Source organism: Somniosus microcephalus, chromosome 12 (genome assembly GCF_052327205.1).
Source record: "Somniosus microcephalus isolate GS21.2 chromosome 12, FLI_Smic_1.0, whole genome shotgun sequence".
Lineage (NCBI taxonomy): Eukaryota > Metazoa > Chordata > Chondrichthyes > Squaliformes > Somniosidae > Somniosus > Somniosus microcephalus.
In genome coordinates, this window is record NC_140998.1 from 192,198,628 (window position 1) to 192,223,120 (window position 24,493).

Genomic DNA, 24,493 nt, shown 5'->3' on the forward strand with positions numbered 1-24,493 from the left:
GTAGTAATCTCAGGATTTCTACCAGTGCCACGTGCTAGTCAGAGTAGAAATAGAAGGATATTTCAGATGAATACGTGGCTAGAGGAATGGTGCAAGGTGGAGGGATTCAAATTCCTGGGACATTGGAACCGGTTCTGGGGGAGTTGGGACCAGTACAAACCTGATGGTCTGCACCTGAGAAGGACCGGGACCAATGCCCTTGGGGGAGTGTTTGCTAGTGCTCTGGGGGAGGGTTTAAACTAAAATGGCAGGGGGTTGGGAACCTGAGCAGGGAGACAGAGGAAAGGGAAACAAGGATAGAAGCAAAAGACAGGAAGGAGAATAACAAAGGTGGCAGTCAGTAAATAATCATTCTAAAAGGTCTAAGAACATTAAAAAAACAAGCCTGAAGGCTTTGTGTCTTAATGCAAGGAGCATTCGTAATAAGGTGGATGAATTAGCTGCGCAAATAGAGGTAAACAAATATGATATGATTGGGATTACGGAAACATGGCTCCAGGGTGGCCAAGGCTGGGAACTCAACATACAGGGGTATTCAATATTCAGGAAAGATAGGCAAAAAGGAAAAGGAGGTGGGGTGGCATTGCTGGTTAAAGAAGGGATTAACACAATTGTAAGGAAAGATATTGGCTCCGATGATGTGGAATCTGTATGGGTAGAACTGAGAAATACCAAGGGGCAGAAAACATTAGTGGGAGTGGTATATAGACCCCCAAACAGTAATGTGGTGGTTGGGGATGGCATTAAAAGGGAAATTAAAGATGCGTGCAATAAGGGCACAGCAGTTATCATGGGTGACTTTAATCTACATATAGATTGGGCTAACCAAATTAGTAACAATACTGTGGAGGAGGAATTCCTGGAGTGTATAAGGGATGGTTTCCTGGCCCAATATGTCGAGGAACCAACTGGAGATCAGACCATCTTAGACTGGGTATTATGTAATGAGAAAGGATTAATTAGCAATCTTGTTGTGCGAGGCCCCTTGGGTCGGAGCGATCATAATATGATAGAATTCTTCATTAAGAAGGAGAGTGAAGTAGTTGACTCAGAGACTAGGGTCCTGAATTTAAATAAAGGAAACTATGATGGTATGAGGCGAGAGTTGGGTAGGATTGATTGGGGAATGTCACTCAAAGGGTTGACGTTGGATAAGCAATGGCAAACATTCAAAGATCGCATGAATGAACTACAGAATCTGTTCATCCCAGTTTGGCATAAAAATAAAACAAAAATGGTGACTCAACCATGGCTAACACTAAGATCCAAGGAGAGGACATATAAATTGGCCAGAAAAAGCAGTAAACCTGAGGATTGGGAGCAGTTTAGGATTCAGCAAAGGAGGACAAAGGGATTAATTAAGAGGGGGAAAATAGAGTATGAGAGTAAGCTTGCAGGGAACATAAAAACTGACTGTAAAAGCTTTTATAGATATGTGAAGAGAAAAAGATTGGTGAAGTCAAGCTTAGGTCCCTTGCAGTCAGAATCAGGGGAATTTATCATGGGGAACAAAGAAATGGCAGACCAATTAAATACATACTTTGGTTCTGTCTTCACAAAGGAGGACACAAATAACCTCCCAGAGATGTCGGGGAACATAGGGTCTAATGAGAGGGAGGAACTGAAAGAAATCAGTATTGGTAGGGAAATGGTGTTAGAGAAATTGACGGGATTGAAGGCCGATAAATTCCCAGGGCCTGATAATCTACATCCTAGGGTACTTAAGGAAGTGGCCCTAGAAATAGTAGATGCATTGCTGGTCATCTTCCAAAATTCGATAGACTCAGGAACTGTACCCATGGATTGGAGGGTAGCTAATGTTACCCCACTGTTCAAAAAAGGTGGTAGAGAGAAAGTGGGGAATTATAGACCGGTAAGCCTGACATCGGTAGTGGGGAAAATGCTAGAGTCCATTTTAAAAGATGTAATAGCAGAGCACTTGGAAAACAGTGACAGGATCGGACAAAGTCAACATGGATTTACAAAAGGTAAATCGTGCTTGACTAATCTACTGGAATTTTTTGAGGATGTAACTGGTAAAATTGATAAGGGAGAACCAGTGGATGTGGTGTATTTGGACTTTCAGAAGGCTTTCGATAAGGTCCTGCATAAGAGATTAGCGTGTAAAGTTAAGGCACGTGGGACTGGGGGCAAGGTATTGACTTGGATAGAGAACTGGTTGGCAGACAGAAAGCAAAGAGTTGGAATAAACGGGTCTTTTTCCGAGTGGCGGGCAGTGACTAGTGGGGTACCGCAAGGATCGGTCCTAGGACCCCAGCTATTCATAATATATATTAAAGATCTAGACGAGGGAATCGGATGTAATATCTCCAAGTTTGCAGATGACACAAAGCTAGGTGGGAGTGTGTACTGAAAGGAGGATGCCGAGAAACTCCAGTATGATTTGGACAGGTTGGATGATTGGGCAGAAGCATGGCAGATGCAATATAACGTGGATAAATGTGAGGTTATCCACTTTGGTGTCAAAAACAGGAAGGCAGATTATTATCTGAATGGCAATAGAGTGGGAGAAGGGGAAGTGCAATGAGACCTGGGTGTCCTTGTGCACCAGTCGCTGAAGGTAAGCATGCAGGTGCAGCAGGCGGTTAAGAAGGCAAATGGTATTTTGGCCTTCGTAGCGAGAGGGTTTGAGTACAGGATCAAGGATGTATTGTTGCAGTTGTACAGGGCCTTGGTGAGACCACACCTTGAGTATTGTGTGCAGTTTTGGTCGCTTTATCTGAGGAAGGATGTTCTTGCCATGGAGGGAGTTCAGCGAAGATTCACCAGGCTGATACCTAGGATGGCAGGAATGACGTATGAGGAGAGATTGGGTCGATTGGGTTTATACTCGCTGGAGTTTAGAAGAATGAGAGGGGATCTCATTGAAACTTATAAAATACTAACAGGACTAGATAGACTGGATGCAGGAAGGATGTTCCTGATGGCCGGGGAGTCCAGAACCAGGGGTCACAGTCTAAGGATAAGGGGTAGGCCATTTAGGACTGAGATGAGGAGGAATTTCTTCACCCAGAGAGTGGTGAACCTGTGGAATTCTCTACCACAGAAGGCAGTAGAGGCCAATTCATTAAATATATTCAAGAAGGAGTTAGATATATTTTTTAAGGCTAAAGGGATCAAGGGATATGTAGAGAAAGCAGGGACAGGGTACTGAATTTGGATGATCAGCCATGATCTCATTAAATGGCGGAGCAGGCTCGAGGGGCCGAATGGCCTACTCCTGCTCCTATCTTCTATGTTTCTATAAAAGGAAAGCCTCTGTACTGCTCTTACCTGATATTATTCTAAAGTGGTTAGATTCAACAGATGCCTTACATCAGTAAATTAAATACAAGCAATTACCAACTGTAGATGATTGGAATATTTTAATTTTCACAGGATTGAATGTACCAAAGCCAGCATTCATGTCAAGACGTAGCAGGGGGTGCCAACCTCGTGTGTATGAATCGAGTGACTCGGATGAGGATTGGACGCCTAAACCTCTTGTGAAAAACCCACCACGTAAATTGAATGTGTTTTCTTCGTTAAAATATTAAAAGTGTTTATTTTTTAAACCTGATTGCAACCAGTTTGGCCAGGAGCTCGTACAAATTTGTTGTCAGGAGGCAGTTACTTTTAGGTTTTGCCTAACTGGAAAGATAAGTAAATTGACTTATATTTTTCCTGGCTGAAATATATACTTAATGCAAGTTTTCTTTTTCTAATTTTTATCTGCATAATGTGTTGATTCTTCTTTGGGCTGGAATACACTAGATATTTTTAGAATTACCATGCTGTTAACATAAATAACCTAAATTCTGAGATTATCCAAATCACTGACATTACTTTTTTTTTAAGAGGTGAGAATCTTTAAGCCTCCCTTTAGGAATGAAGATACCAAGAAGACTAAGAAAGAGAGCACCAGAAAGGTAATTCAGTGTGAACAGAAATTCTTATCAGACTAATGTGTCAAGGTGGAAACAAACTGCTAGAAATTCACAGCAGGCCTGTCAGCATCTGAAAGATGTATTGATACAGGGTCCTCCTCAAACATTAACCAGTCTTTCTCCTTCAGACATGAATTGACCTGCTACACACTTCCAGCATTTTCTGTCTTTATCTCTCATTTCCAGCAATTAATTTTCTTTTTAATTCTGTTGGATGAGTGCCCAATCTGCAGCCGATGACCTTGGCAACTTGACTCTATTGGTAATTATATTTCTTACTTTCTTACTTGTCCTATTTGAATTTCATGACTTGGAGATTTGGAAATGAACTATCCTTAACACTGCTTGTGGATAAATCCTCCATCAGCATCTCAAAATATGTGAACAGCAGCAGCTTGAAATATTGGCAAATTAATTGGAACATGGATTAAACTTTATATGTTAGTCACGAGGCTCCATAGTATGGATCTAACTGGTTCACAAGGACAAACTTCTTTGGTCCCTGCTGCAGCACTAAGATCTCAAGGTTCCTAGTTGTAGCCAGGATCCTTGCTCTTGATTATTATGTTTTGAGCTCTGCTGGAAAAGTACTTGTGCGTAGTGATGCCTCCTGATACTTGAGTTCCCTGTCAATACTTGCCGTTTAGACACTTGGACAAGGCACTGGAGGACAATTAGCACCTATAGAACTGTACTTCAGTTTCTTCAGGCGAGCAGGGAGAAAACAGGAAAAGCAAATATGGTTGCTGATAGGTATTTATTCATACAGTTAATTCCTTATCTCTGATTTTGTTTTTGTATTCTAAATTCCTGTGTACAGCCTTCACAAAAACACTTGGTGGAGTGGATGTGCTAAAGTTTGGAAAGATAATTCCATTTTCTACAGAATGAAGATCTTTGTTACATAGAAACATAGAAGATAGGAGCAGGAGTAGGCCATTTGGTCCCTCGAGCCTGCTCCGCCATTCAATGAGATCATGGCTGATCATCCAAATTCAGTACCCTGTCCCTGCTTTCTCCATATATCCCTTGATCCCTTTAGCCTTAAGAAATATATCCAACTCCTTCTTGAATATATTTAATGAATTGGCCTCAACTGCCTTCTGTGGTAAAGAATTCCACAGGTTCACCACTCTCTGGGTGAAGAAATTCCTCCTCATCTCTGTCCTACCTGTTAACAAGCAGTTAAGTGGCTGTAATCCTCTTCCCGCCGCTAGGAGTCGGGTCCCTGCGCAAATCGGGGACCTGAGCACCGGGAAGATTGATTGGAGGCGGGTTGGAAGCGGGTTCAGGACCTGCTTCCAATATTTTTGATTTTGCCAGCAGTTCCCCCTCCAAACCCGCCTCCTCGAGGCTGGTAAAATCGAGCCCCTTGTTTCTGAATTCAAGGGTTCTTGTCAGACTACTTGCTCCCAGTCATGGGTGCTCTAGTTGTCATCCCCCTTGGCCTGCAACATGTCAGGGACTTGGAGCAGAGGCAGCAAAGAAGAGGACAAGCTGCTCACAGAGGGAGGGCTCTCAGCAGGTGGCCTTACCCACCTAGGGTCTTCCGAGAGCAATTCTCTTACCTCAACCTGAGCCAGGAGCAGTGTCTGAGGCATCTGCGATTTATGAAGGAGGTGTTCACAGAAGTCTGCCACCTCTTGCAGCCAGACCTGCAGCCTCACTCCAGGGCAAGGACAGCGCCAGCAGTGGCTGTGCAGGTGACCGTGACTTTCTGAGCGTCAGGATCCTGCCAGGCTGGAGCAGGCGACATCTGTAACATCTCACAGTTCACTGTCCACTGCTGCACAAGTGAGGTGACAGGAGCTCTTTACACCAGGAAAGAGGACTTCATTGTCTTCTCCCTGACCAGAGAGAAGCAAATGGAGCATGCACTTGACTTTGCCATGATAGCGATTTCCCCATGGCGCAGGGTGCATTGCGGGCACCATATATAAATGCTTAGGAATATAGCAGTAAGCCATTGAGCCCCTCGAGCCTGTTCCACCATTCAATGAGATCATGGCTGATCTGTGACATAACTCCGTATACCCACCTTTGGCCCATATCCCTTAATACCTTTAATTAACCAAAAGCTATCAATCTCTGATTTAAAATTAACAATTGATCTAGCACCAATTGCCGTTTGTGGAAGAGAGTTCCAGACTTCTCTAACCCTTTGTGCGTAGGAGTGTTTCCTAATTTCACTCCTGAAAGGCCTGGCTCTAATTTTTGGACTATACCCCCTAGTTCTACAATTCCCAACCAACAGAAATAGTTTCTCTCTATCTACCCTATCTGTTCCCCTTAATACCTTGAAAACTTCGATCAGATCACCCCTTAACCTTCTAAATTCTAGGGAATACAATTTGTGTAATCTCTCCTCGTAACTTAACCCTTGAAGTCCGGCTATCATTCTGGTAAACCTATGCTGCCCTCCTTCCAAGGCCAATATATCCTTCCTAAGATGTGGTGCCCAGAACTGCTCACAGTACTCCAGGTGTGGTCTAACCAGGGTTTTGTATCGCTGCAGCATGACTTCTACCCCCTGTACTCTAGCCCTCTAGATATAAAGGCCAGCATTCCATAAGTCTTTTTCATTATTTTCTGTACCTGTTCATGACATTTTAATGATGTTTGTACCTGGACCCCCAAGTCTCTTTGGACCGCCACTGTTTTTAGCTTTTCATCATTTAGAAAGTATCCTGTTCTACCCTTTTTAGGTCCAAAGAGGATAACCTCTCACTTGTCTACATTGAAATCCATTTGCCACAGTTTTGGCCGTTAACTTAATCTGTATAATGCTGAGTTATACCACAACCGCAGAGGTTACCACTCGCTAAATGTGCAGTTGGTGTGTGACCATGCTCAGCATATCATGATGGTGAATGCCCAGTATCCTGGCAGCAGTCATGATGCTTTTGTTCTGCGCCAGTCCGCTACTCCCTCAGTCTTTGAGACACCAAGACAAACCAGTGGGTGGCTACTGGGCGACCAGGGCTATCTCTTGACCACCTGGCTCGTGACTCCACTCCGCAACCCAACCACCCGTTTTTGGGGGCGACCGAATTTCGAGCCCTACCTGTCTTTTAGGGATTGTAGGGGGTTTTGTTCCAGGGGCTTATTGTAGGTCAGCCAGTTATGTTTTCCTGAGCTGCCCTGCCCGCTGTGCGGTAGCGAATCACTTTCCCCTTCCTGATTCTGAGCTCAGGACTTATCGAGTGGTAACAAGGACAAACGAACAGACCAGTGGATTGGTGCAAGGAAAACCAATGTTTATTAATTAGAAAAGCTAACACTACAAGAAAACAGTATTATACAGAAGATAAAATAAATCGCTATGGATGCAATACAGTTTTACACTTAACGGGAGAAGAAACAGACACAACGAGGGAAAAATTCTAAAATCACAATTTTGTAATACCCCTTTAACTCCCACCCTTACACCTAGCTAGGTTGTCTTGTGACGGCCAGAAAGATAATGCTCACCGGTGAAACAGATGAAAAGGCCTGGCCCTTGTGCCCCGCTGCTGCCGTCGAAATGTGCTTGCGATGCTTTCTACATGGTTTTCCTTCTTGGTTGCTAGCAGACAAACAGGACACTGGGCCGAGGTGAAGAGAGAGAGAGAGAGGTGCTGGGCCGCCCCAGTTATATCCTCTCGGCAGTGGGTCATTATCGCGCCTCATCAGTCTGTTCCATTGTCCGATTTGGGCTCGAAAACGTAAGACAAGAGGACCTTGATTTTGGCCCATTTACGTTGATGGCACCGATCAGGACCACAACTGCCTTTCCATTGTTTTCTGAATGTCCTTAATTGTTCTGAATGTTCCTCAATTGTTCTGAATGTTCCTCAAGCAACTGGGACTATCTCCGCCCGAACTTAGATTGTGTAGGCAAACAATTGATAACCTGCCTCAGGGCGTGAATACAACTGAGCTTGCCTCACTGCATTGTTCAAATTAAACATGCAGTCTGTGAAGCTATCAGAAAATCCATATGGATGCCGCAGGCCCTTTGGCCATGTGTCTGACCGCAGCCATTTTGAGAGGCCCTGGATTTTTAAAACACAGTCACTCCAAGGTTTCTTTAACAACTCCAATTAATCTTCGGGGGGGGAACATATGAAATTTTGCGAATCCCTTCAGGATTGTGGGTGGTTTGTGAAGACCAAAGGTGAAGTAGTAAAGCTATGCATCTAATCTCTCCTATTTTCCTGAATGCACTGATTCATGCTTCCTAAGTCTAGGCTGACTTAATGTGCAGCCCTGTTGGCATTTCCTAAATGGCTGTTCTTCATGTGTTAGACTCATCATTGTTGGAGAAGATCTGTCCCTTTTTTTGTATACACGCAGAGACCCTTTCCACAACTGATGATTAGTTAGTATTTAGTGGGAATCCTGGCTAATTTTATTCCCTCCCTTGCAAAAGGGTGCTGAGGTAAATTGTAATTAGACTTGGTTATACAGGGCACAATTTGCAGATGACACAGAACTTGGAAGTATACTGAACAGTAAGGAGGCTAGTGATAGACTTCAAGACGATAGACAGCCTGGTGGAATGGGCGGACACGTGGCAGATGAAATTTAATGCAGAAAAGTGTGAAGTGATACATTTTGGAAGGAAGAACAAGGAGAGGCAATATAATGTAAAGGGTACCATTCTAAAGGGGGTGCATGAACAGAGACCTGGGGGTATATGTACACAAATCGTTGAAGGTGGCAGGGCAGGTTGAGAACGTGGTTAAAAAAGCATACGGGATCCTGGGCTTCATAAATAGAGGCATAGAGAACAAAAGCAAGGAAGTTATGATGAACCTTTATAAAACACTGGTTCGGCCTTGATGTGCCTTCAATAACCACAAAACTAGAAGTTATAGACTTTAACAAGTTGGCTTTTAATCACTAAGATCAGAGCTAACATCTCAACACACTGACTGGCTCGCAGGAATGAGTCATGCAGGTTAGTCAGGAAAGAGGAAGTGAAACTATACACCGTGTGGGGGAGGGTAATATACATGAGTGCAAAACGAATACAGGCAAGAACGAATACAGGCAAGAACAAACAGATTTCATTACAGGCCTCAACTGGAGTATTGAGTCCAATTCTGGGCACCGCACTTTAGGAAGGATGCGAAAGCCTTAGAGAATGGTTCCAGGGATGAAGGGCTTCAGTTATGTGGATAGACTGGAGAAGCTGGGGTTGTTCTTCTTAGAGCAGAAATGGTTGAGATGAGATTTGATAGAAGAGTTCAAAATCATGAGGGGTTTAAACAGAGTAGATAGAGAGAAACATAGAAACATAGAAGATAGAAACTGTTCCCATTGGTGGAAGGGTCGAGAATCAGAGGACACAGATGTAAGGTGATTGGCAAAAGAACCAAAGGCGACATGAGGAAAACTGTTTTACGCAGCGAGTGGTTAGGATCTGGAATTCACTGCCTGAAAGGGTGGTGGAGGCAGATTCATTGTGGCTTTCAATAGGGAATAGGATAAGTACCTGATGGAAATAAATGTGCAGGGCTATGGGGAAAGGGCAGGGAGTGGGACTAGCTGAAGTGCTCTTGCAGAGAGCCAGCATGGGCTCGACAGGCCAAATCGCCTACCTCTGTGCTGTAACCATTCTATGATTCTATTAAGTTTACCACATTTGCTGAGATCAGCAAACTTAACACAGGAGTACAGTATCAAACATGGGAACTTTCTGATATGTGTGGCCCAGTGCTACACTGGGGAGCAACTGCATTTATCTAACGGGTAGTTGGGTAGGTTTGTTTATTAAATATTCGAAAACAACTAACGAACAGGAAAAATAGACAAACACTTTGACTTGTACACAATCTCTTTAGTAATACAGGCAGTCTTGAGGCAGCTATTCTTTAATTCAGGAGCGGTGAGATACTGTTTTACCGTCACATTCTGCATTTCAGAACCAAAAAGCCCCATCACAGATGGCATCCCATTCAGGAGAGGATAAAGCTGAAGTTTCCAGGAGCTTCACTCAGGACAATGCCTCAGCGATGGAAGAGACAGCTCCAGTTAAAAAGATCAAAAGAGAAACGAGCACCTTGCTTTGTGAAAATTAATCTTGTAGTGAATCCAATAAAGGTATTTGTCCTGGAATAAAGGATTTCAGTAAAGTATTACTATTTTGAACAATTATTTTTTTTAATGAGGAAGAGATGCTCTATGTTGATAATGTGACCACTACCGTAGTCATTCAAATCAGATTAACACAATGTCTTGCATTATTATGTAAATGTCTACAGCATCTTCTGTGCAACCAGAAACAAACCTTACATGCAAGAATATTAAAATTAATTGGTTCAATTTTTCTTCATGATATTTTTGATTTATTCCATAGTTGTCTATACTGGAAAGATCTTGGGGTCAGCAAATGAAACAACCAAAACGACTGAAAGCAGAAGATACAGTTTCAGAAATAGAGAGAGAAAAGTTTATACGGAAGAAAGGGAACTTTGTGACGATGATTACCTGTGTATGTGCAAATTAACCTATCCATTTCCTCAGGGCAGGAATAATTTATTGGGCGTTTTGGTGTGATGACACATGGCCTTGGTAGGCCAGGGGATTGGTGGAGCAATACAGCATGTCAGAGTGGTGGGACAGGAGTGCAGGCCTGTGTTTGCCCACAAACAGGCACCGATTGTTCTTTTTCACTGAGGAAAAACAATCACAAATATGATCCCCAAACTATTGATAATAATTCTGGAATCTTGTAATAAAATAGAATAGGACTTTCAGTAATTATAAACTAATGGCCCCTGATTACAGGGAATAGCAGCTCCTTGTCTAAGATATTGAAGCATCCTATGCCAGCCTGCAGCAGGACCTGGACAACATCCAGGCTTGGGCTGACAAGCGGCAGCTAGCATTCAAACTTATGAACAGGAAACAATGACCATCTCCGAAGAATTGACGGTGCAGCCAGAATTAAGTTAGGAGTCAGCATGGTTTGGGAAGGGGTGTGGGGAGAAGATGATGGCCTAACTGAAAGGGCAAATTTGAGAAGTGACACTGTCCCCTAGTGTGATTTGCCTGATAGTTTAGAGGGACTTATGTTACTGGATATGCAGGTTGAACTTCATTCAAAGAATGAGGAAGCTATAGGAGGTAATTCAGCCTCCTTGTGCAAAATTCCCTTGCTGCCCACGCCTAATCTTATCTGGTGCGGCACAGCCTGGAGATACTGTTGACAGTTTTTGCAATGCTGTTGTTAATTGTGGTCAGTACTCCCTTCTTGGAGTAAAGAACCGAACATGTCGCCCAGAACAAGCCCTTGTATACAACAGAGTGGGGGAAGATCTGACTGGCACTGGGTGTCATTTTCATAGAGGGAAGATGCCCCAAGTGTTTTCCCCAGCTGATAGACCATGGAAATATTGTACTTGTGTGTGGAGACTGAATTGCAATCAAACAATGAGGAAAATCAAATCTACGACAGATAATCTATCCTTTCTCAGTACTAGCACCTTTCACCTTCATGAACACTGACTAATGAATTGAGATCCTGATCCATCTTTAATTTGTATTTTATGTGTTAGTTTGTGAAGACTGCGAGACATTTTTTATTGAAGAATGCCCTGTGCATGGTCCTCCAGTGTTCATAAAGGACACGGTGGTGGAATTCAGTCAGCCAGACAGAGCACGTTTAACCCTTCCGGAGGGTCTCAGCATAACGACTTCAAAAATTCGAAAAGCTGGTCTTGGTGTATGGAATGAAGGGCAGGTTATTCCCAAAGGCATTCACTTTGGACCCTATGAAGGAGTAGTATCAAATGAAGAAGCAGAGGCTGTCAGTGGGTATTCATGGGCGGTAAGTGACTACTGTCGTTATCAAGTTCCTTATTTTGTAAAAAAGTTCAGGACTTATTGGAATTTATTTTCTATAAATTATCCAAGGTTCCCATTCCTGGTTGCTACTCAGTGAGTCCTACTGGTAGACAGCGAGTGAAGACAGAATTAATCTTTGCTGTGAGGCCTCTTGTGTTCACTTAGCCTGTCAACACATGGAAATGTTCACAAATGAAGAATGGATTACTGGGTGTGTTTATTGTAGGGCTGGGAGCAGCCACGGAACTACCCGAACATGACTCACCACCATCAGGAAGCAAGAAAGCAAACATGCTCCTATCTGACTGAAACCCACCAAACACCACCACAGAGGAAACAATTGCAATTCACCCCACTGAGACGAAAGGTGTATCAAAGTTCACAGCACCTTCCCCACAGCTGATAGTGTCAGTGCTGAGAGAAAAATCCTCTCACCCCACTGAGGCCATAGCAGACTCCCAACTATTTATAAAAACTCTGCCACCTGCCCCGCCCCCAGCTGAGGCAGCATGTTCACACTCTGAAACAAAATCCCTCACTAGAATTCCTCCCCACCCCCCTGCCAGCTGAGGCAATTATTGAACTCCGTGACCGCGAATTCTGAAGTTTCAGCACTGGCTAGTCAGGCTGGTTTTGCTGAGAAATGGTGGCTGCCTTGCTTTCGGTGGGTCCTGCGGTGGCTGCCATTTTGCGAGGTCGGTAGTGCTGCCGTTGCCTGCGCATGCCCCAGATAGTTAGATGAGACAATTCGTCACATCAATGGGCTGGATTTTCTCAATGGAGACAAGTTGGAGGCGGGACTGTTGCTTGTGTCAATGTCCCATCTCTACCCTCGTCTGACCAACCAGAAGGATTTTCCCCTGATTGACCTTGTTAAGCCCGCCCTGCTGGCTCAGCAGGCCAATTAGGGAGGAAGTCACTGACAGAGCACGTCAACGTCAGACGTGCTATCTGTCAAGACTTCTTGAAAGAAAAAATATCAGCGTTTGACAGCTCTGTGAAGCTGTCAAACACTGACATTCTCTGTAGTTTGATGAGTACTTATGTCCAGGACTCATCAAACCTTTCAATTTGTGGATTTCACATGGCTGTTTGTTCGGAGGATCCAACAGCCAGTTTGTGAAATCGACACGGAGAATGTCGGGTCTCCCAATCCAGAGAGGATGAAGGCTGTAGGAAGAAAACAAGGTAAGTGACCATTTTTTTACACTTGTCACTCACCTTACATACTTACCACTCCACACTTGCACCCATCACTCACCTCTACATCTTACTTCCAGGTACCTCCGACCGCCGAAGACCTCCTCCATGTCACCTCCAACCTGGCGTGGTTCTCCGAGGTCGGGAAGCCTTCAGCTGTGAAGGTAAAATGGCACTAATCCTTTTTTCTGCCTGTTAACAGGCAGTTAAAAGTATTTAATGCCTTTCCCGCCTCCAGGAGACGGGACCTGAAGCAGCACATCTTCCCGCCTCCTGGCATTTCTGCTACTTTACCGGCTGTCCTGCCTCCATGCCTGCCTCCTCGGGGCTTGGAAAATCCAGCCCAATGAGAGTCGAATGCTGGTTTGACACAATATCTGCCATTTTTGACATGCTACTCCATTTTGCATCCTCTCCCTATCACAACCAGCTGACTATACGTTCAGCAGCAGGAAGGACCTCCCAGGTCTGCTATTTAAAGGTATCATCAACAACTTACAGCTGACTTGCTTTTTGATCTGTCCTGGCTCTGGCACAATTTGTGCGGCTGTTTGGAGCTTTCTATAGTTATTTAATGTTGAGGTGACAGGGACCTTGCTACTCATTTAAAGGCTTCTGCTCACACCACTTGCTCCAAGTCATGGGGTCTCTACTTGCAGTCCCCCTCGTGCTCGAGTATGACGGAGATGGAGCGGAGGTCTTCCAAGAGCACTTCTTCTAACTGTGCTTAAGCCAGGAGCAGTGTATTAGGAGGCTCCGCTTCACCAAGGAGGCAGTCACAGAACTCTGCCTCCTCCTGCAGCTGAACATGCAGTCTTAGAGCTCAGCGGCTCTCCCAGTGGCCCTGAAGTCACCGTGGCCCTAAATTTTTTCGCCAGTCTGGACCAGGAGACTTAGCTAACATCTCCCAGTTTGCTGTCCATCGCTGCAACCAGGAAGTCACAAAGCTGTCTACTCCAGGAGAAGGGACTTCATTGTCTTCTCTCCAAACAGAGAGAAGTAGGAGGAGCGTGCATGTGGCTTTGCCAGGCTAGCGGGCTTCCTCATGGTGCAGTGTGGCATCGACTGCACACTTGTGGCTTTGCGGGCACCACATACCAATCCTGAGATACTCTGTAACTGCAAGGGCTACAACTCACTTAATGTGCACTTGTGGGACCATGTCCAGCACATCATGATGGTGAATGCCCGGTATCGTGGCAGCAGCCATGATGCCTTCATCCTGCACCAGACCGCTTTGCCAGCAGTCTTTGAACCACCACGTCAAACCCGAGGGTGGCTGCTTAGGGACAAGGGCTATCCACTCTGCTCCTGGCTGATGAGTTCCCTCCACAACCATACCAATCATGGCCAACACTCATATAACGACAGCCATGCTGCTATGAGGAGTCTCATCGAGCAGACCATTGAGGTTCTCAAGCAACAGTTCCACTGCCTTGACCGCTCAGGAGGAGCCCTCCAGTACAGGCCGGAGCGGGTTTCCCATTTCGCGGTGGTCTGCTGCATGCTCCACAACTTGTCCACATGAGGGCACAGCCCATGCCACCACGGGTCCATCAAGCCTGTCCCATACAATTGCGATGCCTTGTGTATCACAATATATACACTCCATCCCACCCAAAACCATAAATTACCAAGGCTAATTTGGGAAAGAAAAATCTGGGAAATTCCTTTCCAACCTAACTAGGTGATTGAAACTAGTCCAGGAGGTCACTCTGGTCCTGAATTCCCTGCAGTATCTACCGTCTGTAAGAGGTGATCTCTGCCCCAGCCAGAAACAAGTCCAGCTCTCACTTGAAAGAATTCAGCGAGTCCGTGTCCACCACACGAGACGGCAGCCTGTTCCTGAGGTCCACTATTCTATGGGAAAAGAACCTCGTCCTGACATCTAACCTAGATCTAGCCTTATACAACTTAAATTTGTGACCCCTAGTCCTTCCTAACCTATTTAATTTAAACAAACTATCAGCTGGAACACAATCATTCCCTTCACCCCTTCATTATCTTCTGAACCTCAATCAAATTCCCCTTAAGTCTACGCTTCCCTAAAGTGTAGAGTCCCAACTCTTTTAGCCTATCTTGATAACAAAGATGCTATCCTGATAAATAAGAGAGGAGGAGGAGGAGGAAGTGAGCAGGCAGGCAGCACATCCCCGATCCAGATGGGCTGTCCATGAGCACCTCAAGAGACTCTGGTTGCAGTGAGTGAAACCCCAGATCCCCGTTGCTCACCACTTCCCCATCTTACCATCCCTCTGTCACAGAACATCACAGCGTCCTCCTGGGCACAAAGCTGAAATGAGAGCCAGCACAAAACACACATTTCAAACATAATTTATAAATTTATCAAATTCAAATCAAAAGAACAAAGTCAACTAATCACCCTTGTGCATTACCTTAGTGTCTGTCTTAAGTGTGCCTTTTCCTACTCTAGTGCTCCTACAAAGTGCTCCCCCAGTGGCTGCAGCAGCTGGTGGAAAGCTGCTGACTTTCAGTGGGGAGACTACAGATGGGCCTGCAGGACGACCTTGAGCAGCTCTGGCCCTAGAAAGCCCGGCTATAGACTGCGCCACTTTGGTATGGGCGGCAGAAGTCTGGGCTGGCTGGTGCAAGTGCACTGGCAGGGTGGCAGTGGTGGGAGTACGAATGCTGTCTTCTTGCGAGAGGACAGCAGGTTCTTGCTCCACGGGGCCACTGCCACTCCCTCGGGATGGGGCCTCAGCACTATTAGCCACCTGTTGGAGCACAGATTGCTGGACTGCTGTGACAATCTGCAAGCACTTTTCCACACTCGTAAACCCAGCCACAATGGCATCAGTCTGAGCTTGCGGGGCAACAAGTTGAGACTGCAGGAGAGCAGTCTGCGCTTCCACTGCAGCAGTGAGACGTTGGGTCGCTTCTGTTGTGCTACAATGGAAATGTGAGTTCGCCCATCACACCCAGCATCACGGTTGGGTCAACAAGTTATCTAATTGAGTTGCCCATTATTTCCACCCTGGAAATCATGGGCTCCAAACCCAACACAAAAACCCATAATATTGGAGCCGGACTCCTCCATGCTGCTTGACACTGACCAGAGGCTCTCTGGCAGGCTTGCCATTACACCAAGCATTTCTGTGTGCATGCCCATCACCCTTCTTCTGAAGGCTACCCCATCGAGAATATCATCTGAGTCCTGTGCAGCAGAACTCGTGCATAATCTCATCCTGCGGGGAGCTGGCACCCGAGCTACACTTTCCCCCTGGCTTGGCTGCAGCCCACTCATGCCTGGTGATTCACCACGTGCAGATCCTGCCTCTATACTACCACCTAAAGTACGGGCAGTGCCATTTGCTGAGCTGGTGTCTGCGAGTGTCAGTTCCAGTGCTGCTGTGTCTTCTTCTCCTCCATCACTCTCCTCCTCCAGAACTTCAGAGACAGGCTGGGCTACTGACAGTGCTTGGGTATCTGAAAGGAGAAATGTACAAGGGTTGGGTTGTGTTGAAGTAGGAGGGAAATCCAGATATCCATGCATACACCATCAGCAGCATGCAAGTGAAAAGAGATTGTGGGATGAGGGATAGTGGGCTGTGAGAAGAAGGATTAGGTATAAGCATACCGTCATCATCAGCAATGTTTTTCACTTCCGCGCTCACCACGGACTCTGTCACTGCCCCAACAATTATTGCGAGCTCTACTTCCTTCAAGTCCATGAGGTTCTCAATTCTGACTTACCCTTCTTCTTACTTCTTAGGCGGAACCGAGGATGACTTGCTTCCACATTAAACATGAGTTCTCAGGTGACTGATGAGTCCAATGCAGGACCTACAGTCTCTGTCACAGGTGGGGCAGACGGTGTTTGCAGGGACGGGTGGCTGGGGTGCTTGGGTTGACGTGCACTCCTTGTGCTGCCTGCGCTTGATTGCCGCTTCCTCCCGGCGAAGAGACTCTAGGTGTTCAGTGCCTTCCCGGATGCTTCTCCTCCATTTTGTGTGGTCTTGGGCCAGGGATTCCCAGGTGTTGGTGGGGACGTTGCACTTTTTCAAGGAAGCTTTGAGGGTGTCCTTGAAGCATTTCCTCTGCCCACCTGGGGCCCTCTTGCCGTGTCAGAGCTCCGAGCAGAGTGCTTGTTTTGGGAGTCTCGTATCGGGCATGTGGAAGATGTGACCTGTCCATTGGAGCTGATCGAGCGTGGTCAAAGCTTCGAGGCTGGGAATGTTGGCCTGAGCGAGAACACTGATGTTGGTGCGCCTATCCTGCCAATGGATTTGCAGGATCTTGCGGAGGCAGCATTGGTGTTACCTCTCCAGTGCTTTGAGGTGCCTGCTGTAAATGGTCCATGTCTCTGAGGCATACAGGAGGGCGGGTATCACTGCTGCTCTGTAGACCATGAGCTTGGTGCCGGGTTTGAGGTCCTGGTCTTCAAACACTCTCTTCCTGAGGCGACCGAAGGCTGCACTGGCACACTGAAGGCGGTGCTGGACTTCGTCATCGCCGTTTGCCATTGTTGACAGTACTGCCAACCGATGAACCTTCACCCATCTGCTGGTGCTGCCGGAGGTTGTGCGCCAACTTGGCCTGCAAGAGATCAGGAAGTGTCAGTGAGTGTGGTACAATATGTTTGGGTGATGTGCCTGCCATGGTTGAATAGCTGGCAATTTGTGCAAGGTGTGAGATGTGGGTGTAAGTCTTGCAGCAGTGGTAAGTGTGTGAGGTATGAGTGGTGCTGGCTAGAGATTGTTGGTGGGGGTGTGGTGCATTGAACAGTGTGTGCGATTAATGGCACAGATGGTGGGATATGGTATTTGAAGATGCATTTACTCACCGTGACCAGTCGTGTGAGGTCACTAAACATTTTGCAGCACTGGATCCAACACTCATCATACTGACGGCTTCAGCAGTCTCCACCCACAGCCTTCTTGTGTCCGCGGGCCTCCTGCCCCCTGTTGGTAGAGGACCTGAGGATGTCATAGAACCTCCAGGATCAAGGCCCCCAGTGCCACATCAGAAAATCTCCTTGCCCTTTTTCTTGGCTATTGGGCCATGGTTTTCTCCACAATGACAATGAGGTGTTTGTGCAAAAAAGCACTTCCCCTGTATTAGAGCCTTGAACAAACTTTATTGGCCACTAGACTCCACCCAATATTGGCCCCTGAATCAGCACTAAGACAATCAGCAGCACATTTCAGTGCTACAATCATTATAATGAGCAGGCAGCATGAATTTTATGTGCTGCCTGCACTACTTTGAACGGGCGTGGGCACATCGTGCTGCCCGCACCTGTTTTTGGGCCTTATCCAATTTCTAGGCCTCTGTCTATTGATTCCCCACTCCTGTTTTTGAGGAATAGAGTCTGTTGGAAATGGATGGCCTTGTAGCTGTTATCATTTTAATCCAATGGCTTTGTACTGGAGCCAAGGTCAACTAAGAATGAGCCTACGTTCCAGTCCCTTGTACTTTGTTCATCTTCTGATTAATTTAGTCCTGCTGCTCTAATTCAGGTATTATCCTATTAAAGCAGTTCCAGGAGATTCCCAGAGCCTGCTGTCATTGTATTTATGGACAGAGGTGAGTCAGGTGTCACCTCAACCAACTCTCATCATTCCTAGTTTCAGAATGCATTGAACAGCAGTTGCCAAATCCTTGGCGCTCTGACAATGCAGTAATTCAGGGACCTTTCCCGACTTTACAAAGCTTCCTGAAACTGTTCAGCACCATTATACTATTTTTTGAGCTCCTATGCTACATCATTTCAGTCCCAGCCATCATGCTGATCTGGGCACTCGGATGAAAAGGTATAATCACAGGACACAGGTAAGAGGAAGGTCAATTTTTACTCAAAGAATTGGGAGGCTATGTACTAGAATCTTGCAATACGTGTTAAGCCTAATATAAAGATAAAGTTGCTTTTAAAATTTTTATTAATTCAGTCTTTTTATCAAAACACCTTTCTGCAGATTAGCAAATCCAACAGGGATTTTGAATACATTGATGCGAAGGATGAATCTACATCAAATTGGATGAGGTGAGGGAAGACTGATACCATATAGTGAGGATCACAAGATAGTAACGGATGAAGAAGATCATTTGTCCCATTTCATTTGATCCATCCAGTACAATATCCCACCCAACAGCCAGTCAGCCTCATTCTGGGTGGCTGTGGCCGAGAAAACGAGCCAAAATTCTCAATCAGCTCGAGGCGTTAATTTCAGCAGGAACTCCGGGAAACCCATATTTCTGGATCGCTGCACCTCCCCCACCCCCTGTCAGACACTCCCTCCTTGGAAATATTGGGGCCATTGGGGGAACAATTCAGTTGTTTGCGCCTCCCGTTAGTGCCTTAAGAGGGCGCTAATGGGGCGCAAAGCAACTAGCGCCCGGGTGCGACGATGTTTGCGCCGCTCGCTAAATTAAGCAGACATTTTGCAGCAGCGCTAAACACTACCGCCACGATCTCCTGCGCCGGCAGATAGTGACGTCAGTCGAGTGCGCAACGCCACGTTAGTGCCCTGGACTGGATATTGAGTGGCGCCCCCTGCTTTACCACCTGCCGCTAGCAACGACAGGTTGAGGGGAGCGTTATGCTGTCAGAAGGGGACTAGGGGAGCGCTATTTAAAGGCGACCGCTTGCTGCCTTTTTTTGTCTGACATTTTTGCACCACGCATTCTGAGAGAGAGAGAGAGAGACTTCTGGGGAGATTCAACGCTGTGTGAAGGAGTTTTGAGTACTGAGCAGCACTTTGCAGGTTTATTTTGATTTGCCCTTCCTTGCTTCGCCAGCACTCTGAGGTAGCGCCTCGCTCCTCGGCCTTTGCGCCTTAAGACAGGTGTGAAGTGCCTGATTTAGCGCTCCAATCACCTCCAGGGGCGATGAAAGCCAAGTTTGCTGTCGGAGGCGATGATTAGCACCAGGCGCTAAACTTTGCTCACGGCCAATAATGGCGCCCCAAACGGGGCGATACTGAATTTTTTCCCATTATCTTTCGTATCTACACTGAGGGCTAGATTTTCGGGGAGCCGTCAGGCGGGGTTTCAGGCATGTGTGGGGGGGGGGGAAATCCCAAATTTGGGGGCCCCGACACCAACCCGCCCAATACCCAGCCCCATGTAAGTTTCAGGGGCGGCGGGTACCCGCCCAGCACTGGGACCCGCCGAAACCAGGCGGGAAGGGATTAGTGCCAATTAACTGCCTATTAACAGGTAGTTAACAGGCATTTTTTAGCCTAATCCCTATTTTGAGGGGTTTCGTGTGGGTTTCCTGACGGCTCCAAATCACGCCAGGTTAGTGAGGCGGGCCGTCGGGTTGAAGTAGTTGGAGGGGTCGCGATATCGGCGCTCAGGTAAGTGATGGGTGCATGAGTGCGAAGGTAAGTGTGTTTGGTGTGTCTAAAGTGTGTAAAGAACTTTTACCTGTACTTATCTTAACAGCCTTTCTTCCTGTAGCCATCGGGAGTCCATCACTCAGCCGGAACTGAAAGCTGAACGGCTGCGATCTGTCAAAAGTGACAGTCTTCAGCTTTGAGTGCTGGTGACAGTTTTAACTGAGTCTGCATAGAAGGACTCCGCTTAGAACTCAGAGTGTCAGTGTTTCACAGCTTCAAACAGCTGTAAAACACTGATATTTCATCTGTCAAGAACTCCTGACAGATGAAATTTCAGTCTGTTACGTCACCTGTTGCCGGGTGGCCCTTAATTGGCCTGCTGAGCCCGCTGGGCGGGCTCAACAAGGTCAATCAAGGGAAAATTGCGTCGATTGGCCGGACGTCGAAGTAGGCGGGTCAAAAACCCGAAAGGGGAAGTCCCGCCTTCTTCCCAACAGGTTCGGCAAAATCTACCCTTGAGTGTCCTCTCCTGACAGTATGTTTGAATTTGAAATTTGCCCATGGCTGGGGACATGTTCTCTCATTCTAACTCACTATACTAATATGCTTTACATTCTGTATTCATTTCACAATTTTAACTTATTTTTGGCCACTTAAATATTTGTATGTTATGTTCCAGGTTTGTTAACTGTGCCAGAAAGGAGGAGGAGCAGAAGCTTGTAGCCTTTCAGCACTGCGGCAAAATTTATTACAGGACCTGCAAGACTGTTCCTCCTCGGTGCGAGCTGCTGGTCTGGTATGGTGATGAATATGCCAAGGAACTCGGTATCAAATGGACCACAATGTCGGTGGCAAAACAAGAACCAAAATGTAAGGATTCTGACCAAAATTGGGAACTGTAGCCAAAGTATCATTTGTTTTCTGTTACAGTCTCAAAGGTGTTTGATAAAGTGCGATGTAATAGACTTGTTAGCAAAATTGAAGCCCATGGGACCATGGGATCAAAGGGGGAATGTTAGCGTTGATTCAAAATTGGCCATGAGACAGAAAGCAAAGAGTAGTGCTGAATGGTTGTTTATGAGACTGGAGGGAAGTATACAGTGGTATCCCCCAGGGGTCAGTATTAGGACCCCTGCTCTTTATGATCTGGACTTTGACAATTGGGGGCATAATTTCAATGTTTGCAGATGGCACGAAGCTTGGAAACGTAATAAACAGTGAAAAGGATAGTAGAAGTTTTCAGGAAGATGTAGATAGACTAATGAAATGGGAAGTCACATGGCAGATGAAATTTAATGCAGAACAGTGTGAAGTGATGCATTTTGGAAGGAAAACTGAGGAGAGGCAACAGACACCTTGGGATTCACATACTCAAATCTTTGAAGGTGGCAGGGCATATTGTTAAGTCTATTAATAAATTATTTGGGACCCTAGGCTTTAGCAATAGAGGCATGGAGTACCAACGCAAGGAAATTATGGTAAACCTTTATAAATCACTGTTTAGGCCTCAGCTAGCGTATTGTGCCCAAATCTGTGCACTACACTTTAGAAGGAATGTCAAAGCCTTAGAGAGGTTGCAAAGGAGATTTACCAGAATCATACCAGGGATGGGAGGCTTCAGTTATCTCATAGTAAAGGATCCTCTGGGAAAGAGTGATCATAATATGATAGAATATCACATTGGGCTTGAGAGTGAAATACTTATGTCTGAACTAGTGTCTTAAACTTAAATAAAGCCAATTATATAGGTATGAGTGGTGTGTTGGCTATGGTAGATTGGGAAATTAGATTAGAAGAACTGATGGTAGATAAGCAGTGGCAAACATTTAAAAACATATTCCAATATTATCAGTGAATATACATTCCGTTGAGAATTAAAAGAGGCTTATAATGTTGCAAAGAATAGTAATAAGCTTTAGAGACCATCAAAGAATGACTAAAACATTGATAAAAAGGGACAAAATAGAATAGGAGAGTAAAGTAGCAAGAACTATAAGAACAGATTGTAAGAGTATCTACAAGTATGTAGAACAGAAGAGAGTAGCAAAAGTAAGCATTGATCTCTTAGGAGCTGAGACAGGAGAAATTATAATGGGGAATAAGGAAATGGCAGAGACCGTAAACAAATATTTTGTATCTGTTTTCACAGTAGAAGACACAAAAAACATACCAAAAATAGTGGGGCACCAAGGGGCAAATGAAAGGAAGGGAAATGATTAAGAACAGTAGAGAAAAAGTACTTGAGAAAATAATGGGACTAAAAGCCACCACATCCCCTGGACCCCTACATCCTCGGGTTCTACAAGAGATAACTGCAGAGATAGTGGGTGCATTGGTTGTGATTTTCCAAAATTCCCTAGATTCTAGAACAGTCCCAGCGGATTGGAAGGTAGCAAATGTAACACCGCTATTCAAGAAAGGAGGGAGAGAGAAAACATCGAACTACCGTCCAATTAGCTTGACATTAATTGTCGAGAAAATGCTGGAATCCATTATTAAGGAAGTGGTAACAGGGCATTTAGAAAATTGTAATATCATTAGGCAGAGTCAACATGGTTTTATGAAAGAGCAATCGAGTTTAACAAATTTATTAGAGTTTTTTGAGGATGTAACTCGCAGGGTAGATAGTAAATTTGGATTTCCAAAAGGCATTCGATAAGGTGCTACATAAAAGGTTGTTATGCAAGATAAGGGCTCATGGGGTTGAGGGTAATTTATCAGCATGGATAGAGGATTGGTTGACGGACAGAAAACAGAGAGTAGGGATAAACGCATCATTTTCGGGTTGGCGGGCTGTAACTAGTGGGGTGCCGCAAGGATCAATATTTGGGCCTCAGTTATTCACAATTTATATTAATAACTTAGATGAAGGGACCGAGTGTAATGTATCCAAGTTTGCTGACGTTACAAAACTAGGTGGGAAAGTAAGCTGTGAGGAGGGCACAAAGAGCCTGCAAAGGGGTATAGACAGGTTAAGTGAATGGGCAATAAGGTGGCAGATGGAGTATAATGTGAGGAAATCTGAGGTTATTCAGTTTGGTAGGAAGAATAGAAAAACAGAATATATTTTAAATGGTGAGGAACTATTAAATGTTGGTGTTCAGAAAGATTTAGGTGTCCTCATACAGGAAGCAGAGTTAGCAAGCAGGTACAGCAAGCCATTAGGATGGCAAATGGCAAGACGGTCTTTATTGCAAGAGGGCTGTAGTACAAGATTAAGGAAGTCTCGCTACAATTGTGCAGGACTTTGGTGAGACCACACCTGGAGTACTGTGCACAGTTTTGGTCACCTTATCTGAGGAAGGATATACTTGCCTTAGAGGCGGTGCAACAAAGGTTCACTGGATTGATTCCTGGGATGAGCGGGTTATCCTATGAGGAGAGATTGAGTAGATTGTGCCCATACACTGGAGTTTAGAAGAATGAGGGGTGATCTCATTGAAACATATAAGATTCTGAGGGCGATTGTAGGGTAGACTGAGAGGCTGTTTCCCCTGGCTGGACAGTCGAGAACGAGGGGGCATAGTCTCAGGATAAGGGGTCGGCCATTTAAGACTGAGATGAGGAGGAATTTCTTCACTCAGGGAGTTGTGAATCTTTAGAATTCTCTGCCCCAAAGGGCTATGGATGCTGAGTCATTGAGTATATTCAATGCTGAGATAGATAGACTTTTGGAATCTAGGGGAATCAAGGGATATGGAGATCGGGCGGAAAGTGGAGTTGAGGTCGAAGATCAGTCATGATCTTATTGAATGGTGGAGAAGGCTCGAGGGGCCGTATGGCCGACTCCTGCTCCTAATTCTTATTGTTCTTATATAATATAACATAAAAACAGAAAATGCTGGCAATACTCAGCAGGTCAGACAGCATCTGTGGAGAGAGAAACAGAGTTAACGTTTCAGGTCGATGACCCTTCGTCAGAACTCTTATGTTCTTATGTTATGTATAGAGACTAAAGAAGCTGGGGTTGTTCTCCTTATAATACTCCTGTGAAGTGCCTTGTGACGTTTTACTACATTAAAGGCACTATATAAATGTAAGTTGTTGTTGTTATTTATAAAGATACAGTGAGCTTCATTGCACTGTTGGGGCCTCTGCAACTCCCAGCCAGTTCCCCTGCTCTTTTATTCAACACTTGCTGTTTAATTTTCTGTCCTGTTTTAAGAAAACTGATTTTCACACTGGTTTATAAAAGTTATTGAAAGAGTATTG

At 45.3% G+C, this 24,493-nt stretch overlaps 1 pseudogene across 1 annotated transcript in view; it reads left to right on the top strand.

The window, feature by feature from the left end:
- The window catches only part of LOC147109811 (histone-lysine N-methyltransferase PRDM9-like), a 38,451-nt pseudogene that overhangs the window by 5,871 nt on the left and 8,087 nt on the right, over positions 1 to 24,493 (top strand). Inside the window, exons 4-11 of the transcript XR_015080155.1 lie at positions 3,400 to 3,522; positions 3,859 to 3,929; positions 9,857 to 10,034; positions 10,291 to 10,425; positions 11,492 to 11,763; positions 18,917 to 18,984; positions 20,961 to 21,151; positions 24,389 to 24,391. The product of XR_015080155.1 is annotated as a histone-lysine N-methyltransferase PRDM9-like (transcript). The remainder of the gene's footprint in view (positions 1 to 3,399; positions 3,523 to 3,858; positions 3,930 to 9,856; positions 10,035 to 10,290; positions 10,426 to 11,491; positions 11,764 to 18,916; positions 18,985 to 20,960; positions 21,152 to 24,388; positions 24,392 to 24,493) is intronic.